The 18,040-nt window shown below is 45.0% G+C and overlaps 1 long non-coding RNA gene across 1 annotated transcript in view; it reads left to right on the forward strand.

The window, feature by feature from the left end:
- LOC110406619 overlaps positions 1 to 17,636 on the forward strand; it is a 25,078-nt gene extending 7,442 nt beyond the window's left edge. Inside the window, exons 4-5 of the long non-coding RNA XR_002443530.1 lie at positions 5,733 to 5,849; positions 17,509 to 17,636. This is a non-coding gene — a long non-coding RNA (uncharacterized LOC110406619). The remainder of the gene's footprint in view (positions 1 to 5,732; positions 5,850 to 17,508) is intronic.

The raw sequence follows: 18,040 nt of genomic DNA on the forward strand, positions 1-18,040 counted from the left end.
AGGAAGGAAGGAAGGAAGGAAGGAAGGAAGGAAGGAAGGAAGGAAGGAAGGAAGGAAGGAAGGAAGGAAGGAAGGAAAGGAAGGAAGGAAGGAAAGGAAGGAAGGCTAGTCTTTTCATCTCTCTACCTCCCCCTGCTCCTTTACTCATCCTCACTTTCTCTTTTCATCCACTTCCTCTTTGAGAAAGAAATGATGAGGAAAAGCATTCTCTGTTCATCCTCTTTCAATAGCTCATGCATGCTAGGAGTACTCAGTTCTTCTCTTCTCATTTCCCCCCTGAGCAGCTCTGAAGAAGTATTGCAGCGTGTGGTGTCAATGCCCTGACAGTCTGCTGCTTATGGTAAATGTCATTTTACAATTTTTATTTTTTTTTAACTAGGGGTTTATTATTTTCTACAAGGATCCATTGTTTTAAACCACACAGCCAACATGTGTTTCTCGAGATATCGCTTACCTTTTAAACAAGTAGCAGTTGAGTTTCGGTTGTCAGACTTGGCTGTCTCTGGCTTCATACAGTTATTCTGTTCTGGTAACCTGATACAGCACAACGGGGTAAGAACAGAAAGAAAAGCCTTAATTTATGGTGGGTCTCAGTTCTAACCATGTAGTTGCTTAGACTTTGTCTTTATCATGAATCATTTTTAATGACAGTTTTAGAGAAAAGACTTGAAAAGCAAGTCTTACCTTTCTCATCACTGACAGCTTTTTGTAACTTAAATCAGACCTTTTTATGGCGTAGCTTTGCATTATGGGTATTATGCAAATGAAGGGCTAAAGTGAAGGGCTGTCCAGTAGTGGAGCCAATCCTCTTCCTTCCTAGCACATGGTACGTCTTTACAGCAGGGATTCCAGAAGTGAATTTAAGCAGAGAGCAGGTTTTCAATTTGTGAATTCCTAAAAATTGTCTGAGGAGCCCCTCAGAAGACACTTATCTACGTCGCCTTTCACAAGGGCCTTACAGGTTCTCCAGGAACCTCCTTTCTCCATGTGGACCAAAGGGTGAGAAACAGAAACACTGTTGGCTAAAGCCCTAATGGATGTCAGTGTAGGCAGAATGTCACTGCTTCCCTCCAGTGTGCCTGCATCTAGAGGGAGCTCATACAGTGGGATTGTGGTCTCAGGTTGGTCTTTGCTTTGTGTTTCATTCTGTTGATGCAGTCAACAGAGAAAATTATCTGGGAAAATGGCCGGTTTGAGAACAGCTTGAGAACTTTGGTTTTAAGAGGTCAACCTTCTTCAGCAGAGCTGAAGGGCTGTGCATTCAGTAACCAAAAGCAGAAGCTTGATGCTGGTCCCCTGGGTGTGGGCAGAGGATTGTGTCAGGAACATTGCCGTGGTGGCCAGTGGAGTTAATAGAAAAGATGCTCTTGTTGCAACCAGAACTTAGCTGGGTTCTGGCTTTACCATGTGACATGTCTGCATGGCAATTTTGCATCAGCACTAATGTGATTTTGGAAAAGTGAATCTCTTCCCAGTGTGGTTGCTTGTTCCCTTGGTGCCATCCTAAACTCCCGCATCATGTGTTTGGCTTGTCAAGCCTTTGACCTGCCATTTTCTTAGTGTGTTTGTACTTGTTGTGGCAAGACTTCAGCAGTTTGAAGCTTTTCATGGTGGAAACATAAAGAAGATTGAAGCCAAGCACAGTCCGTGGCAATGTGGGAAGTATGCTATGCAAGGCTTCTCATTGCTCCCTTAGGTTTCACGAAATGTATTTTTTTGGTTCCAAAGTAGCATTGAAAAGCTTGGTGTCATCTGCAAACTTGCTGAGGGTGCACTCGATCCCACTGTCCGTGTCACCTACAGAGATGTTAAATAACACCAGTCCCAACACCAATCCCTGAGGAATGCCACTCCTCACCAGACTCCAGTTGGACATTGAGCCATTGACCACAACTCTCTGAGTGTGGCCATCCAGCCAATTCGACCAGGATGTCATGTGGGACAGTGCCAAATGCTTTGCACAAGTCCAGGTAGATTGAATTCTTGTTCACAATGACTGTACAGGCCATTGATTGATACAAAGTGGCTTTCTGGCCCCCTCTAGTGACTGGCCACAATGGATTTTTATGAGTGCCTTGCAGCAAGTGGAAGCAGCCATTTTCACTCCAGCACTATATGGTTTAACCTTTAGAAGTGCCATAAAATGCTACGGTACTGAATTTGTTCACAGTGGACAAAACCTGCTGTGGAGCAACATGTTACCAGCCTGCTGGGATTTCCTACAATCACAAACTGCTCACAGTCCATAGTAATCATAACGGGGTAGCACGTGGCCCCACTTACTGTCCCTTTGGCCCAACGGTTCATGTTCATTAGGAGAAGCTTGATGGTTTTGGTGTTACAGCTACATCACCAGAGAAACAGCCCTGAACTGAAGGGGGTATCAAGAAGGACCAAAGTGTGAGTCAAGGCGTAGAAGTCAAGGCTGCTGAGTTACAGTGAAACCGGGAGTGAGAATTGGTGTTGATATTGAAGAAGCATTTTCAAATGCCTTTTTTTTCTTCTTCTTTTTTCATATTCCTGGCTCTGCAGAATAGGGAAATTTTATCCTTCTTACTGGCTCTTTGTTCTTAAGAGGCAGATATTTATCACATGCCTGTTTTCTTGGGGGAGTAAGCAAGCAACTTTTGGAACAGATTTTCTACTACTTGGCTAATGGGGAACAGGACAAATTACTTATTCCAAGAAGCTGGAGCAAGGCTGACAGCCTGAGGGTAGACCTAAAAGCGCCATAACACTTTAGGCTTTAGGTGCTCTGAGATCTTTTAGAAATAAGTGCCTTGATCTTTTAGTGCCCTGGTAAATCATTTATTCTGATCACCTACTTAGGAATCTCCCTTCTCCCATCCCATCCAATGAAGTGAGCTCAATATCAACTCCCTGGCTTGCATACATTGCTTGCTTCTCATAGCCCAGCAGATGAACTGCAACAACTCAGAACTTCCAAAGGGCTCCCAGGGCTGCCTGGTAACCTTCCTCAGTCAGCAGCAGCCTCCATCAAATCAGAGCTGAAATCCAAATTCCTCTGACAAACAGGGTGTCTGGAGTTGGAGCTTTTGGATGGGATTTATCCCTCTCACGTTACTGCGTGTCACAGACTGCAGCAGGATGTGTGTTGTTGAATGCACTGCGATCACCTCTGCTTCTCCCTCCTCCCACAGTATGCCTCTCTGCTCCTCCACAATCTGTTTCAATTCTCCTTCACCTCAGCATGACCAGGGTCCCCCGGGTTACCCAGTGATTCATCTCTGTGGAATTTGGGAGTGCTACTTCTCTGCTCCTACCCAGGTTGGCAAGAGGTTTATTAAAGCACTGGAGGTTAACCAGCTCCTCCTTTTGTGAATATTTAGGCTAAGGCTATTTGATGCCAAATGTTATTTTACACGTGTATTCTGACACTATGCTTTAATACTGCACCTCACGTTTCTCTTTAAGCATGGTTTTCAGCAACTTTTCCAACTGCAAGCGTAGTAGAGGATCCTTGACACGCTAGTAATGCACATGGGGATTCATTTCAAGTGGATGCGTGTTTGGATTGTCCTGTTTCTATTTCTGAAGCCCTCTCAAGGAAGCTCGCTCGCTCTTCTCACCCCATCGCTTCCGATGGGACCGAGTCATTGCATTCAGAGCGCGCACAGTGACACCTCCGAGAGACTTGGACTGTTCTCTTGTCTCACTTCCACTCTCTCCCAGGGTGGATGCACACCCTGGAGGTATGTGGTTTGTCTGAAGATATAAGACTTCCCTCCTCAGAAACTACATTACTTCAACAAGCCACAACGGGCTGGCAAGAGGGAGAAGGATCCTCTGTTAGCGCAGCTTTCCTCAGAGATCTTTTCTGCGAACTCCATGCAGCTGGAAACATACTCTTCCTCTCCTGAGCTTACGTGCGTGCACATACACACGTTCTCTCCTGCAGCAATTTCACTGATGTGTAAGTACGCTGACACACATACGCAAATACTTCTTTTGTTGTACTTACGCATACACGCAGGCAGAAATTCTCTTATTTGAGCACTCACAATCACACTCACGCAAACTCCAACCAGCAGCACATGCTGCCGTGCACGTTACTGCCATCGGTGCGCACGCATTCTCTGTCTTGCAAGCATGCATGCATGCAGGGATACATGCACCTCACAAAGGTGTTGCAGAATGTGGAGGAAGAGATGAATAAATCAGGTGTGAAGAGACCTCTTGAGAGTTAGTGCAACCTCCCGGTCCAAGCATGCTCAACACTGTGTTTAGAAAAGTTTGCTCGGGGCTTTGTCCAGTCAGGTGTTTGAAACCTCCTGCAGTCAGAGTTTTGATAATGCAGTTTTTTTGTCCTTATATCCAAGCAAGATGTTCGCTCCTTTAACTTATGACCTTTATTTTGACTTTTTATTTGTTTCTTTTGCTCCTCTGCCACAGATATTAGCAAAGAGCCTGCGTATGTCTTCTTGATAACATCATAGGTATTGACAGGCTGCTACTAGGTGTCCCCTGAGCCTTCTGCGGGCTGGACAAACTTCCTTCAACCTCCCTACAGGACCTGTGCTCCAGCCCTCTGCCCGTCTTAGTGTCTCTCTGCTGGATTTGTTCATCTTCCTCCTGCTTGTGAGCCCACAACTGGCCACAGACAAGATGGGGTCTAACATTTTACAGAGGATTAATAATTTATCTTGATCTGCTGGCTGTACTTCTATTAGTCCAGTACAGGGAACAGTTAGCTTCCATTGCTGCCAGTTGCCTCTCAGCTGAGTATCCATGGGTGCTTGGCTAGAGTTGAACTGATAACAAAATAGTAAATGAGTAAACCAAATGATGAGCATTGTTTCTTACCAGTCTGTGCTAAAATGTAATGGATCTGAGATCTCAAAGAGTTCCATGACCCTATTCAGATCCCAGTACTTGATCTGGCTATCGGAGAACAGGGTGGGTGAAATGACCTACTGAATCTCTTTCGTAATTCCATGGTCATGATCTTCTTTGCTCTTCTTTCTGGCTTTGAGGACCCATTGAACATTTTACTTCCCCATGTTGGGAGAGGTTCAGCCAGGATCCTTCACTTCCAGTCCTGTCCTTGTAGAGGCCAGTGTCCTCAGAAAAATCTGAAGTTTGTAACCTTACAGTACCTAGAGTGTGGAAGAACTTCCAGCTCTGTAGAGACTCCTTCAAACTTATTGTCCTGTAAGGCATGAACTGAAGGGAAAGGATTTTTTCAGCTTCCTTTCAGACCCCAGTTAGGAGAACCCCCACTTTTCAACTTCATGTAGAGGGAAATCCTGAGCAGAAACACTCAGGTGAATGGAAAGATGAAATAAACAACTGCAAAGTTTCATCTTAAGAAAAAAATTAAAGGAAACTGACATTTTATTAGCTTTTTTCCATTTTTGCTGCTAAAGGCCAAATTTTGCAAATGCAAAATGGTGGCTTAACATTCATCTAAAAATTTACCCAACATCAGATACTATTCTGTTTCTAATGATGATTTCATCCCACACTAACAACAGTAATATCAGAACACCTGCAAAGTGGGTATTAAGAGGTGTGTCTTTGTGGTTGTCACATTTGGTTTATCTTCAAGCTGGGAGAAAATCTGGAGCAGAGCACAGGTTTTGGTGTGGTGTTTTCCCAGGTAACTTCTTTCTCATGTAGCTCTTCCTTTTCAGGTGGGGATCAGGACAGTGGTTGAAGGCCTGACCACTCCTCTTTGCTGGGTCTTCATGACTCTTTTTCTTTGGCCACAGGTCAGGGAGATGAGCTTGCCCAGGGACTTTCCACTGCTGCTGAAGGAGCTCAAGGTTTAAAACTCTTGTCTGCCCCACAAAAACATGAAGGACAGGAATGTGATTGCCACACATGAGGTAAGAACGGCAAGCTGAAGTGACTTTGATTTTTTTACTCTTCTCAGTGAGAGGGCCAGCAGTGTAGGAGTACATGTGATAGTGGTGACTGACCAGAGGTTCATGCAGTGGTGGCCTGAGAAAGCATTCAGGTGTGAATATGCATGAATATGTATTTATATACATCTTCTTTTTAGCTACCTGTGTCTCAATCTCAGGGAGGCTCGGCTCTGGTTCCAATTACAGATTTGCTCAAGCGCAAAATTCATTGGAATCGCAAAAGATTGATAATAACTAAAAATAGCAGTTGACCTCTATTATATATTTCCACCTATGTTTACTTTTAAGACACTGATAATGATTATTTATGGGATATCTTCAAATAAACAAAGAAATTGGGCATCTATCTTTCTGTATGTTGATGTGTGCGCCCTTAATGTGTATGAGGACATCCATCTACGTGTGAAGATGGATTTCTTGTGTAGTGTATGCATCCTTCCGCTCCACCAGTCCATGTGGATGTTTAGTACAGGTCAGGATGTGCCTCCATCATTGCACAGCATCTGCAAGTTTCTCCAGATTTCTGTGTGTGCTCATTTTAGGACAGAAGGAGCATTGGTTGGTTTGGGAATGGACACGTGATTTACATCCAGGAGCCAAATCCTGACTTTCTGGGTGAATCTAGAAGCGTCAGCAGCACAGTTCCTGCCTAGCTTGTTGCCTTTGACTGACAGCTTGGGTGCAGGGGGAATGACTACGTTTGGCCTGTGTGTGTATAGATCTGAGTGTGGTCTGTGCTTACCTTGTGTACAGCAAGAGGGGCTGAGCGTGTGTGTTGGTGCTCCTGGTGCCCCAGCAGTGTTTGTTCCAGAGCCTGGGATGAGGCAGTGCTGAGGTGCATGTTGTTCTCACATCCTTGCTAGCAGCAAACAATGTCACGCCTCTACCTGGGCTGCGACATGACACGCGCTGTACAAGCAACAGCACCAACAAGCTGCAGAGCCACAGGAGAAGGCAAAGCTGCTCTTTTTGTTCATCCGTTAGGAAATCCTGCCACCTCCAGCAAAGCATGCTGGGATCCACACGGGCTTTTGGACTGGGACTCAGAGAGTGAGAGAGAAGCAGTAATTTGTTTGCCATTGCCCTCGAGCCAGGAAATCCAAACCCCAAGCATTTCCCAGACCGCAGTACATTTGAATCGAAGGAGAGTGTCAGCAGCTCGCTCACACGGACCGACAGACGCACACACCCGCACTCAGGCACACGCGCGTGCACACACATGGGGAGAACGTTAGGGGAAGAGAATTGTTCCAGCACCACTGCGGTTAAGATGCTGAGACAATCTCGAGTTTTCAGGCCATAGCTGTCAGGATGCTTTGGTATATTCATCACCCCCTACTCCATGGTGATAAAAATTTACACAGCCAACGAAACGAAGATTAATTTCATGTGAAAAGCTGACAGAATGGCCCATGTCATTGCTTTATTTGTGCCAGCACTCAGTAACTCGGTGCAAGTTCCATTGAGGTGGCAGACATCCTGTCCCCTTGAGCCATCTCTTCTCCTCTCTAATGATGCCACCGTTTTGACAAAACCAAGCAACACAGCCGGTATGTGCGAATTTAGAATTAATTTTCTTCGGAAAGGTCAAGTATGTTAATGAGCTTTTGGCTGCTTGTGTTTTCTTTCTTGTGTTTTCCCCCTATTAATGGGGGAAGAGGTGGGAAAAGGAAGGGGGAGAAATAATTGCAGAAATGAAAATGAAGAAAGGAAGAGAAGAAGGAAGTCGTGAGCATTGCAAGAGGTAGGATTTCAATGCAATTTTTCATGGATTCTCCTTTTCCAGGACTGAGGCAGACTAATTGTATCAGTGCAAGTCTGTGCAGTTTGCTGGAAGCTGTTCAGCAAGGCCAGGGCTGTCACAGATAGCAGAGTTGGTGTAACCTGGCACAGAGGAGGTGAATTGCACCTCTCTGGCACTTGGGAGCTGATGGCAGCCCTGCCTGCTGGCAGCTGCCTTTGTTTTCCATCCCAGAATGGCTGAGCTTTGCTCACCACGGATCTGTGCGTGCACTGGGGTGCAGAGAGCACATGAAGGTGGAGGAGAGATGGGGTTTGGGGCTGAAGCTCTTGTGCCCATGAGCAAGAGGAAGCTGGGAAGAAAGCTCTGCTGTCCTTGGAGGATCTCCAGGGCCCAGTAATTCATCCATCTTGGAAACATGTCAAAGAGGCTGTTCAAAGAGAAACTGTCTCCATCTTGTGCTATTGGCATGAGCTGTTGGAAACAACCAACCATTTCTCATCCCTGTGTTCCCCCAGTTCCTACCTTTATTCCTGCAGGTCAGACTTCACCGCTTACGGGCTAACTGGTTTTCTCAGGGCACTGGGTGAAGATCAGCATGAGAAAAGGTGACTGAAACAGAAGACTGTGTGGTAGGGCCTGAAGAGGTGGGGAGCATCCTGGGGTCTCTTCCTGGCTTTGTCACTCTGACCTGGATAGAACATTTAGGGCAGGATTCATCTCATCTCGTTTTGGTTGTAAGCGCAGTATTCAGATTGAACACGTACCTACCTGATTCAAGATGAGAGAAACTCCATTCTGTCAATGAGTTTTTTTCTCCATTAAATATAAAGTGAAATTAAACTGTTAGCTAGGATTGAATTCCTACTTTTTTGAGGCTTAACATTAAAGTGCGTGATTTCCCCCTCGTTCTCTTCTCCCTGCTCCCATCCTGACTCTCATTTCCATATAGCCTAATCCAGCAGGCAGAGGAAATTCTGTGTTGCTCCCAGAATTTATATGGGTTGATGATTTTCACTCCAGCTTGCCCAGGCTGGCTCCATACTTACCCACTGCTGTGGGAATACAGCTTTTGGCTGTGATCTGGTTGTTTCTCCCTAGCTTTGCTGGTCTAAACCCAGCATATGGATCCCTGGACATTGTCTTTGTTGACTTTGGAGGGTGCATGTTTTGCCATCCTGACTACAGTGCAAGAGAAATGGATATGGAATGTATCAGTGCCACTGTCACTTGTGACATATGTAAAGGTGACCTTACTTAGATTTTTGTTTGTTTTACACCTTACACAGCTGGCTCTGTTGTATGGGCCCTTCTGCATGTATGATCTTCACATGCTCCCCGCATGAGTCACTCTGCAGCACGGCTGCCTCAGACTCATGTCTGTGGCACGGATTGCAAAAGCACTCCAGTGACCAATCTTAATGATTTTCAGCTGACTTCTAGTATTGTCCTAAACATGGAATTCCTACCCATAAACTACTGTGCTGCCCACGCTCTCCTCCCTCTTTCCCAGGCTCTGCAGTGTGCATGGAGGCACGTTCCTCTGCTGACACTGCTACAAGGTGGAGTGCTCAGCAGACAGGTGGGTGAGTAGCTGGGGGCAGTGGGATCCACCAGAAGGGCTTCTAGGCTCTCTTACATGTACTTGCACACGTTGTCTCAGAGCATTCATGGGCTTCATCAACATTTGTATGTATTTTTCCACCACAGAGGCTGTTTTGTTGCTAAGCAGATAAATTGCTCCTCCTTAGAGGTGGCTGCATATCTGTGATGAAAGGAAATGATTTGCTAAACTGCTAAGCTCTCTGTATACATTTCATTACATGGACTGAGGGGGAAAAAGAGATATATAAAATATTTCAGGGACAAGTTATATTTTGAGTGCTCTGTTCCAGCAACAGAAAGAGCATGTGAATTGTATCCAAAGAGATTGCTTCATTCATGGCTACAGTGAAGTAGGGCATCCCTGTTCTCTCTGTTCTATTGGTGCCTGGGATGTCAGAAGAGGACAAGATTTATAGAACTTGAGTTCTTAGGGGAACTTCTCACCCAGTAGTTCCCTGGGGCTTTAGCTAAACTGTGGGATACTCAGTGTTTCCCAACTCTTGTGTCAAAGACTGTCTCCTCTCTTCCCAGATGCGAGATGTGGCCATGCACCATTTCTGTTTTCTCCCCTCCCACGCTCTGGTTTCCACAGGAAGGAATCCTGGGCATGTGAGTCAGGGTGCTGCAGCGTGCTCTGGTCCTGTCACCAGGCTGAGTGATTCAGGGCTGAGGCTGTACAACACACCTACCCCATGATTTACATGTAGCCCTTGGGACACTCAAAGCCACATTTTCTCAACATGCCAAGTTCTTGAGAAAATCCACCCACTTGTTTTGGTGCATAAATATAAACTTAACTCTTAAGAGAAATCAAATCTGTGAGGTGCACCCAGGAAGGAAATCTGCTGTGCCCCTTCCTAGTGTTCCCCCATACTTGCAGGTGACTGGGGCATGAAGTGCCTTTCATCTGTGTGCTGCACTGACTACTTGCACCACATTCTCTGAGCCTCTGTTCCTTTCCTTCTGTTTTTTTTCCCCTGTGTGAGAGCACTGGCGCCTATGATGGAAGGTCATCAGTGAGGTTAGTCAGCTGGCTCTGAGCATTAAGACTTCCTGCCCTGCTACGCCGAGCTGCCAAGTCCCCCTCCCCACTGCTTACCACAAAACCCAGTGTCTGCTTGTCTCCCTCCCCACCCTTCTCATCCCTACCGGTTCTGAATTCAGCAGTCTGTACAGCAGACAGAGTGGGAGGGGGAGGCACCCAAGCTACATTCAGATACGTTTGTTTGAGCACCAGAAGCAGTTTGGCTGTAGGGTGATGTTGTCGATGTTGTTGAGCAATGTGCTTACAGACACTGCCAGAAGGTGAACTGCCCCCAAATGTGGGGTTAATACCCGCCAGAGTCTATGGCAGGTCCCCATGGGGATCTGGCCCTGTAGCTGGGCTATTATTCCCATTGGAAAATGTCGTCAAGTTTTTCAATCAGCAGGCTGCTCCTGGCAGGCTTAACTGGGAAAGAGTTTGTGTAAAGTAGCTACGGAGAGCATGATTTTTGGCAGTTGATGTAAATTGGCTGCTCAAGGAGCTATAACGTCCTTAGAGAAATGCTAAGAGGCTACAGGTCGAAAAAATTAAAAACCTCTGCCCTAGCCATGAACCTGGGGGAAAGCAAGAAGCCTCCATCCCAATGGAGCAAGATATCCCCAGCGGACATCTGGCGATGGGCAAGCAGCTGCAGGGCAAGGGGAGGGAAGAAGCACCCATGGTGTGGGTCTGCACCTGGGCGGCGTGGAGGGAGCAGGAGATAGAGGAGTTTTATTTATGGGAGTGGAGCATAAAATGGAAAAGATAGAACAGAATCCTGTGAGATAAGTATGGTGGGAAGCGGGGGAGATGGGATGAGTGGTTGCTATTTGTGTGAAATGCAAGGATGGGGGGATACTGCTCTAAAAAGCACCACAGAGATCAACCACATTCCAGTGAAAACACAGCTTTCTTTCAGGATAATATGGAAGCCCTCCATACCGATCATTCAACAGGATGAGGAAGAACCTCGCCTCAGGTTCTCCCACAGCTCCTGGGAGGAGGGCTGCCTGCACTGTGCACACCACTCGGGGTCCCCCAGCATGTAGCACCCCAGCACATGCCCCTGTGTCCCCATTCCTGTGGGTACATGGGGACTCAGACTTGTGAGGATCCCACTCTCAAACCAGAATATGATTTCAGTCCCCTTAGCTCTGTCTGGTTGCTCACAACTCCCTTTTGTAAAGATCACATAGGAGACCTCCTACTCTTGTGCAAGGCTGGGGGACATCAGCCTGAAGCCCACTGTCTTCTTCTATGACCTTCAAGGCACAAGGTAAACATACCTTGAGGAGTTCTACCTGAACGCCACAGCAGAGTTCTTCCCATTCACTGCCAGGCTATGCTAAATTGAGGCCACAGAGACCTCATTTTATTACTATGTTTGTGTAGGTGTAGAGGTATTTGAGGCATAAAGATATAAACATGGATATTTATTCATCTAGATTTGCTTTAATTTTCTTTAAGATGAATTCATTACCAGTGAGAAAGCTAAAGCCTCACTATTAAAAACCCAAGTGCACTTTGGTTTATTTTGTTTTTAAATTTATTCTTAAGGATATATGAATCTGAAATTAACCACTTTCTAATTGTGCTGTGAGGGTTGGGCCCTCAGGGCACTGCCACCAGCACGTCAGCAGATTTTTGGTCTGGGACATCAACAGTGAAAAGATGAGAAAAGCGTGGCAGTGGGATGGGGTGCCAGCGGTGGGACCTGTGGGGTCAGAGGAACAGGGGCACCTGTTGCCTTAGCTCTGAGCTCTGCATTAGCTGCCCCTTCAGTTGTTGGGGCTCTCACTTTGCAGGCACGCAATGCTCTGGTTAAGGCTTAAAGTGAGGCAAACGGGGCAGAAGGAGGTTAAAGATGTGAGCTACGGTGATGTCCTCCTTTTTACAGTGGTGGAAAATCAGGTGGAGTGTATGCATTCTTGCGCTGTAGTATGAGCAACAAAGGGAAAGAGCAGAGGATTTATCTAGCTGCAGTCTAATATTCTGTTGGCTGCAGCAAAGGCTGCAGCACTTCCCGACTATCGGCTGGCGCTTTCACTCACACACATCTGTGATTGATGGGCAGAGAGTATAAACACCTCATTAGTGCTATAATTCACTGGTTAGGGCTCAGTCTGTGCCGTGGGAGGGAGGAAAAAAAGAGTTGAGAAAGTTTAATAACTAAAAAAAAAAAAAAAAGGAAGGAGAAGAACGGATGTAAAGCCACACAAATCATTCCAGGGAGTTATCTGACCTGCTTTGAAAACTTTAATTGCTGATAATGGACAACCTGTTGGGTGGTATTTTATTAACACTGATAGATTTTTACGGGATATTTCTCACATTGCTCTCCCAGAGCCTGAGGAATACATTAAATATTAAAAGTTAATGCTCTTGGTTGCTGTTTCAAGGATGCCCTGCTGATAACGAGCTTTCCCGCAAGTTAGAAACCAGAAGAAAGCATGAGCTGCTTTTGCCATTTACGGCCTCTGCAATAATAATGAGGGAAATACTTGAATCTTGTGTGCACCTCGCAACTGAGGTTCTCAAAAGTCCATCCGAAATGCTACGTAGCAAAAGTACTCAGCCCAGAGATGGTTGGTGTATCTAATCTTCAACTGTGGATGTGCAAAAGCTGTATTCCTGAGTCCCACGCTGAAATTGAGTGCTTCCAAAGCCCCATGTGCTGCTTTACATTTCAGTTATTCAAAGCAGAGGCCTGCACCAACAACTCATACCTGTTTCTCAAGAGAGTTTATGTCTGAAATGGATGTGCTATCACATTTTTCTTTAATATGTAGTCGTTTTATAAAAGCATTGTTTTCACACTGTTTTTTTGTAAGAGATGACCCAGCTACCTGGAACAGAAACAACAGAGTCTCAAGAGAATGTGGGCAGCAAGGGCTTTTCCTGAAGACGCTCTCAGTCCTACACACAGCAGAGAACCTTCCAAGTATGGAGAAAAAAGCCAGTTCTGTACTGTAAAGCAATAGATTCAAGCAGCCAAAGAAGGAAAAGAAATGATTGCCAACATACTTTCCCTCCAGCAAGCTGGAAAATAAATTTGAAACTGAGTGTGAACAGTAAGCAGCTCATGTGGTGAGTCAGAGTGAGGCCTTGCATTAGAACTGAAAAGTCGTAATATACATTTCTGCTCATGAGTGAAACCTGGACTTCCTCTGCAGTGCCTTCTTAGAACATGCCAGCCCTCTCAGCAGTCACGGTCTGGCCCTAGAAATGAAACTTAATTTTGTTATGCCCTGCCTTGGGTCACTGCCCAGGGCGGCCTGTCTCTTTCGTGTCATGCCATCTTCACTTGTGGGAGCAATGGTCTTGGTTTTGGATCTCATTCTAACCACTGTTTATGCAGCCACCTCCTTGTGCCAAACCAAGCTGGACTGCATGGCCATGTCCATGCTCTCTGGAACAGCACTGGTGCAATCTTGGTGAGTAACACTGCTTCCCAAGCCAGCTTGGCTGGAGAGCAGCTTCCCAGGCTTTTTTTTTGTGCAGGCAGCCAGTTAAGATGTTACCCAGAGCCTGCAGGACTATTCCAGCTACCAGATCTTACCATAGACAGTCTACGGGAAGGTGAATTTCTATGCTTTCTCTGTTAGTAGTCATCCTATAAATACATTGGTCTGGATTGTCTTTGTTTTTCAAGTCTTCTCAAGGCATTACTGTACAAGTAATAAAAGCTATCAAAACTGTTGCTCAACTTTGTCAGCCTCTCCCATCCTCTGTGCTCAAACAGGGCACTTTTCCCTCTGTGTCCCATTCCCCATTCCTCTAGACGTTTGTCAGATAAAGCAAAGAGTTCTGTTCCTTTGGACTGCTGCAGACAAGAGTAGAGACTCCAGCTCAATCTCCTAGGTCTGGCTTTAATGACCAGATCTCATCTTGGCAACTTGAGCATGTGCAGCTAGTGCCGTAGTTTTCTAAGGAAGCAGGGATCGACCACAGAGAATGGTTTCCTTCTCTTTTATGTAGGACTGGCTTGGGTCAGAAATGCACATTGCAGGTTTCAGATTTGGCCAGGAAACATTTAACTAGCCCCTTCTGCACCAGAAAGCGTTCTCCTCCAAGGAGCAGACACAAGCTACATCAGCTGATCTAGGTGCCATGCTTTTTTGCTACAGAACTGTCCACAAAGAATATTACAGCCTAGATATGATTACATAGGTGCTTACTAAGTAGGAACATTTTGTCTTAGAATAAATGACATCACTGTCGTCACAAGGTAGGTGCAAATAAAACTGGGAACTTCCATTTCTGGAAGGCCTTACTTTTCAAGTTGGACAGGGTGATGAAGCCATGGTGCAGGGCATGGGCAGGGCCTGTAACGCGCTCTTTGTGCACAGGGACCTTAGGTTGTTTGAAGTGAACTCTGTCCAGGTGGCTTAGTAGTTTTCTGAACTGTCTTTCTGAAAGAAGCATTTGAATCTGAGTCCTAACTGTGCTTGAGAAGAAGTTTCTCAGAGGATAACAGGGAAGAAGGAACACAGGAGTTGGTAGAATATTTTTTTCCAAGGGATGCAGGTCCTTCGGCTCAGACGCCCCAGGATGTGCTTTATTGCTAGACTGCTGTTTAGCAATAAAACAGCCTTAGTTACTTAACAGGAATTGACTGCTTGGTCACTTCTCTCCCTGCCAGCCCATCCGTTCTCCCCGTCTTCCCTCCTATGCAATAATGGCAGCTTTTCCTGATTGACCCCATAGGCTTACGAAAAACCTTTTTACTTAAACGTATATTGACCTCAGTCTTGCTGCCCAGTGAGTTATGTCAGAGCTGGCAACCTGAAAATCATAAATTAGGCTTCAGACCACTGGAGCTGTCTCCTAATGATACGGATCTGAGCCGTTATAGATGAAGGTTGTACCAGGTGCCTTCATGTCTCTGACAGCTGGCAGGGGGGATGCCCTTTTCATGTTTTTTTCTAGCATCATCCCATAGGCCCTGTGATTTTTTATTTCCTTTTTTTTTTTTTAATTTATTTCCCTTCTCTGTCATTCTTTACACTGAGTATAAAATTTCACTACTTGCCTTAACCTACTCTTAAAAGTGAAAGAAAAGATGTCACACTTGCCATCCTGGGTGCTCTTAGCTCTCGGGTAGTGTAAATTTTATCAGTTTTTCCTTCCTCTCTTCCTATTGATTTTGATGTTTTCTTCCCCCAGTGTGATTCTTATGGTCTAGACAAATGCACTAGACAAATGAGAAATTTCATGACATTGGAAACATTTCTCCCTTACTGAGTAATGCAGCATAATTCCAATAGATTCCCTTAACATTCATCATCTTTTCCCCCATGACTTGGGATGCTTGGGATGTAGTTGCTCGTTGACACTTTTGTGGATGAGGGATGGAGAATACTCCATGAAATGTGAAGCATCACCGTAAACTAAATCAAGTCTAGTGTCTCTATGAGTATTGACCCAGCAGGAAGGAGGGAACTAACTCCAAAGCCTTGTCTCTAAAAGGAAGATTTGTGTTGTGCTTGACTCAATCAGTAAAAATGCCACAAGTTTTCATGATTCACTGTTCTTTTTAGGAGGAAGAGAGGCATAGCTTGATCTTATAAGTTGCTTTTTAGATTTGTGCTACATTCCCTCAGTGTGCCCTGTGAATTCTTGAGTTCAAGAATGTCTTGAGTTCAGGATGTGTTACTACTTTCTCCCACCTGGATCAGCTCCATGTTTTGCCTTACTTCAGAAAATGCAGAAAGATATGTTTGGTGGTAGCTGTTGACAGTATTTGGGACACTGTGACTAGACCTGGCAAGGCTGCCATCAGTGCAGCGTTGGTGGCTCCCATTGTAATCACTGAAGGGCCCACTGCACCTCAGGGGTGTTCAGTGCTATGGACAGAGATCATGCCCTAAGATAACAGGGTGATGAAAAGCACTTTCTGAAATGCTAACACATAGACAGATGGATAAAAGATGTCATAAGGGTATGTGGAAATAAATCCCTCTCATTCTGCTTTTGATCTTCTGAGTTTCTTAAATATACGTCATCAGTGAGCTTACATCCTGAATTTATAACAGCCTTGCAAAGATTTTCTGAAACAATTTCATGCATTTATTTTAAAGACACCAGACTGGCATTGTCTTTACTGAGATTAAAATTCTCACTGCAATACAACGTTCATAGAACTGGCATGGCTCTATCCAGAGAACGAAGCTGGCTGGAAATTTCCTCATCTGCCTTTGTTACTAAATTCAAATGGCTTAGAAGTTGGACTAGTTGGAGAAAAATGAGTGGATTATGGATTTTATTCTCCTTTTACTAATGTAAAATGCAGGCACTGGTGCTGACATTGGTGCTTTTAATACAAGATTTTCAAGTAGATTGTGTCCCTTCAAAGAAAATATGAGCTCATAAATACTGCAAGATTAGATGTAGTGAGGCCTGGATGTGGCAATGGCTCAGACTTTATGGCATTCCTCAAGGCATACGGTAGAAGATGTTCTGTGACCTGGCTTTTATGAAGATCAAAAGGCTTAAAACCACTGAGAATAAGATTTTCAAATTATCCATGGGGAGACACCAAGTTGTCAAATGGGAGGAGGTTCTTTGAAGTGTGGAGATAAGGACTTTTCTAGCCTTCAGTCATATATGAAAGCCATTCCCAGCCCAGCAGAGGAACATGTCGCTGGGTTGGATTGGGTTTGCCCAGGTTGTGCACAGGAATGGACAGGCTGAGTTAGTGCAGGTAGGCAGCTGACAGTATCTCTTAGCTAAGTTATAGACAGAACCCAGACCAAATGAAGAGGATTGAAAGGACTGGGAAAATGTGAATAAAAATGTGTTGGAAGAGGTGGAAATTACACGTTTATGTGTTAGTACCTCCCTGTACTGCAGCACTACCAGCCTGAGTCAAGCAGAGTACTTATGCCCAGGGAGCTGGAATAGCAAGTATATTGCTATCTATCTATACTATCTCAGCTTTGTGTCTGAGCATGGAGGAGCAGGTGGGAATGCTTTAAAAGAGCTTCTGGGTGGAAAAATGGTGAAAAGAGACAGAGGATACCCTCATGCCTCTGCTCAGCCAAGACCCTGAGCTAGTGTGGGGCCAGGAAGCAATTCACTGTGCTTGTATGCCAGGAATAACTTGCCACTGGTAGGAAATAGCTGTGGAAGTAGTATTTTGTGGAGGAGCTCCTGCTAAGGAAGGGCAGCTGCACAGCACTGCTTTTCAAGCTGCCCCAGAGCTCACCATCTTGCACAAACACTTACGCATTTGTTCCTTCCCTTCTCAGATTCCTCTGTCTGGTTGGTATTGGCAGCTGGATTATCAAGATGTCTTGAGAAAGTACTTCTGCAAGTATTTTTCATGTAATCAAAGCCGTTAGCACTGAAATATCTTCCTCAGAAAGGATTCTCCTGTGCTGGTAAGAATAATTTCTGGTCACTTTTATAGAAGTTTAATTGGCATCTAGACAAGATAAATATCCATTATGTTTAGTGTTCTTTGTGCTGATGAACTAAGGATACACAGTGTTTTTAGTCCATAAAGAGTGACCATTTACTTTCAGTCTAATGACTTAAGAGAAAACAGCTAAAGAAGACAGGACGAGAACAAAGCTTTCATGGCAGCTGCTATTTGATATATGTGTTTCCTCTCTAATAAGCTACATCTCTTGGCTGACAGTAAAATAGAAGTTGTACTCAGCAAGTATCTTGAAAGCTGAAGGTGAAAACAATGGTAGGAATCGCATCGCTTTATATTATCCATGTGCAACCACTGAATTTCCTCACAGCCATGTAGTTTTTTGTAAATCTTGTCCTAAT

This window comes from Numida meleagris, chromosome 14 (genome assembly GCF_002078875.1).
Source record: "Numida meleagris isolate 19003 breed g44 Domestic line chromosome 14, NumMel1.0, whole genome shotgun sequence".
Taxonomy (NCBI): Eukaryota; Metazoa; Chordata; class Aves; order Galliformes; family Numididae; genus Numida; species Numida meleagris.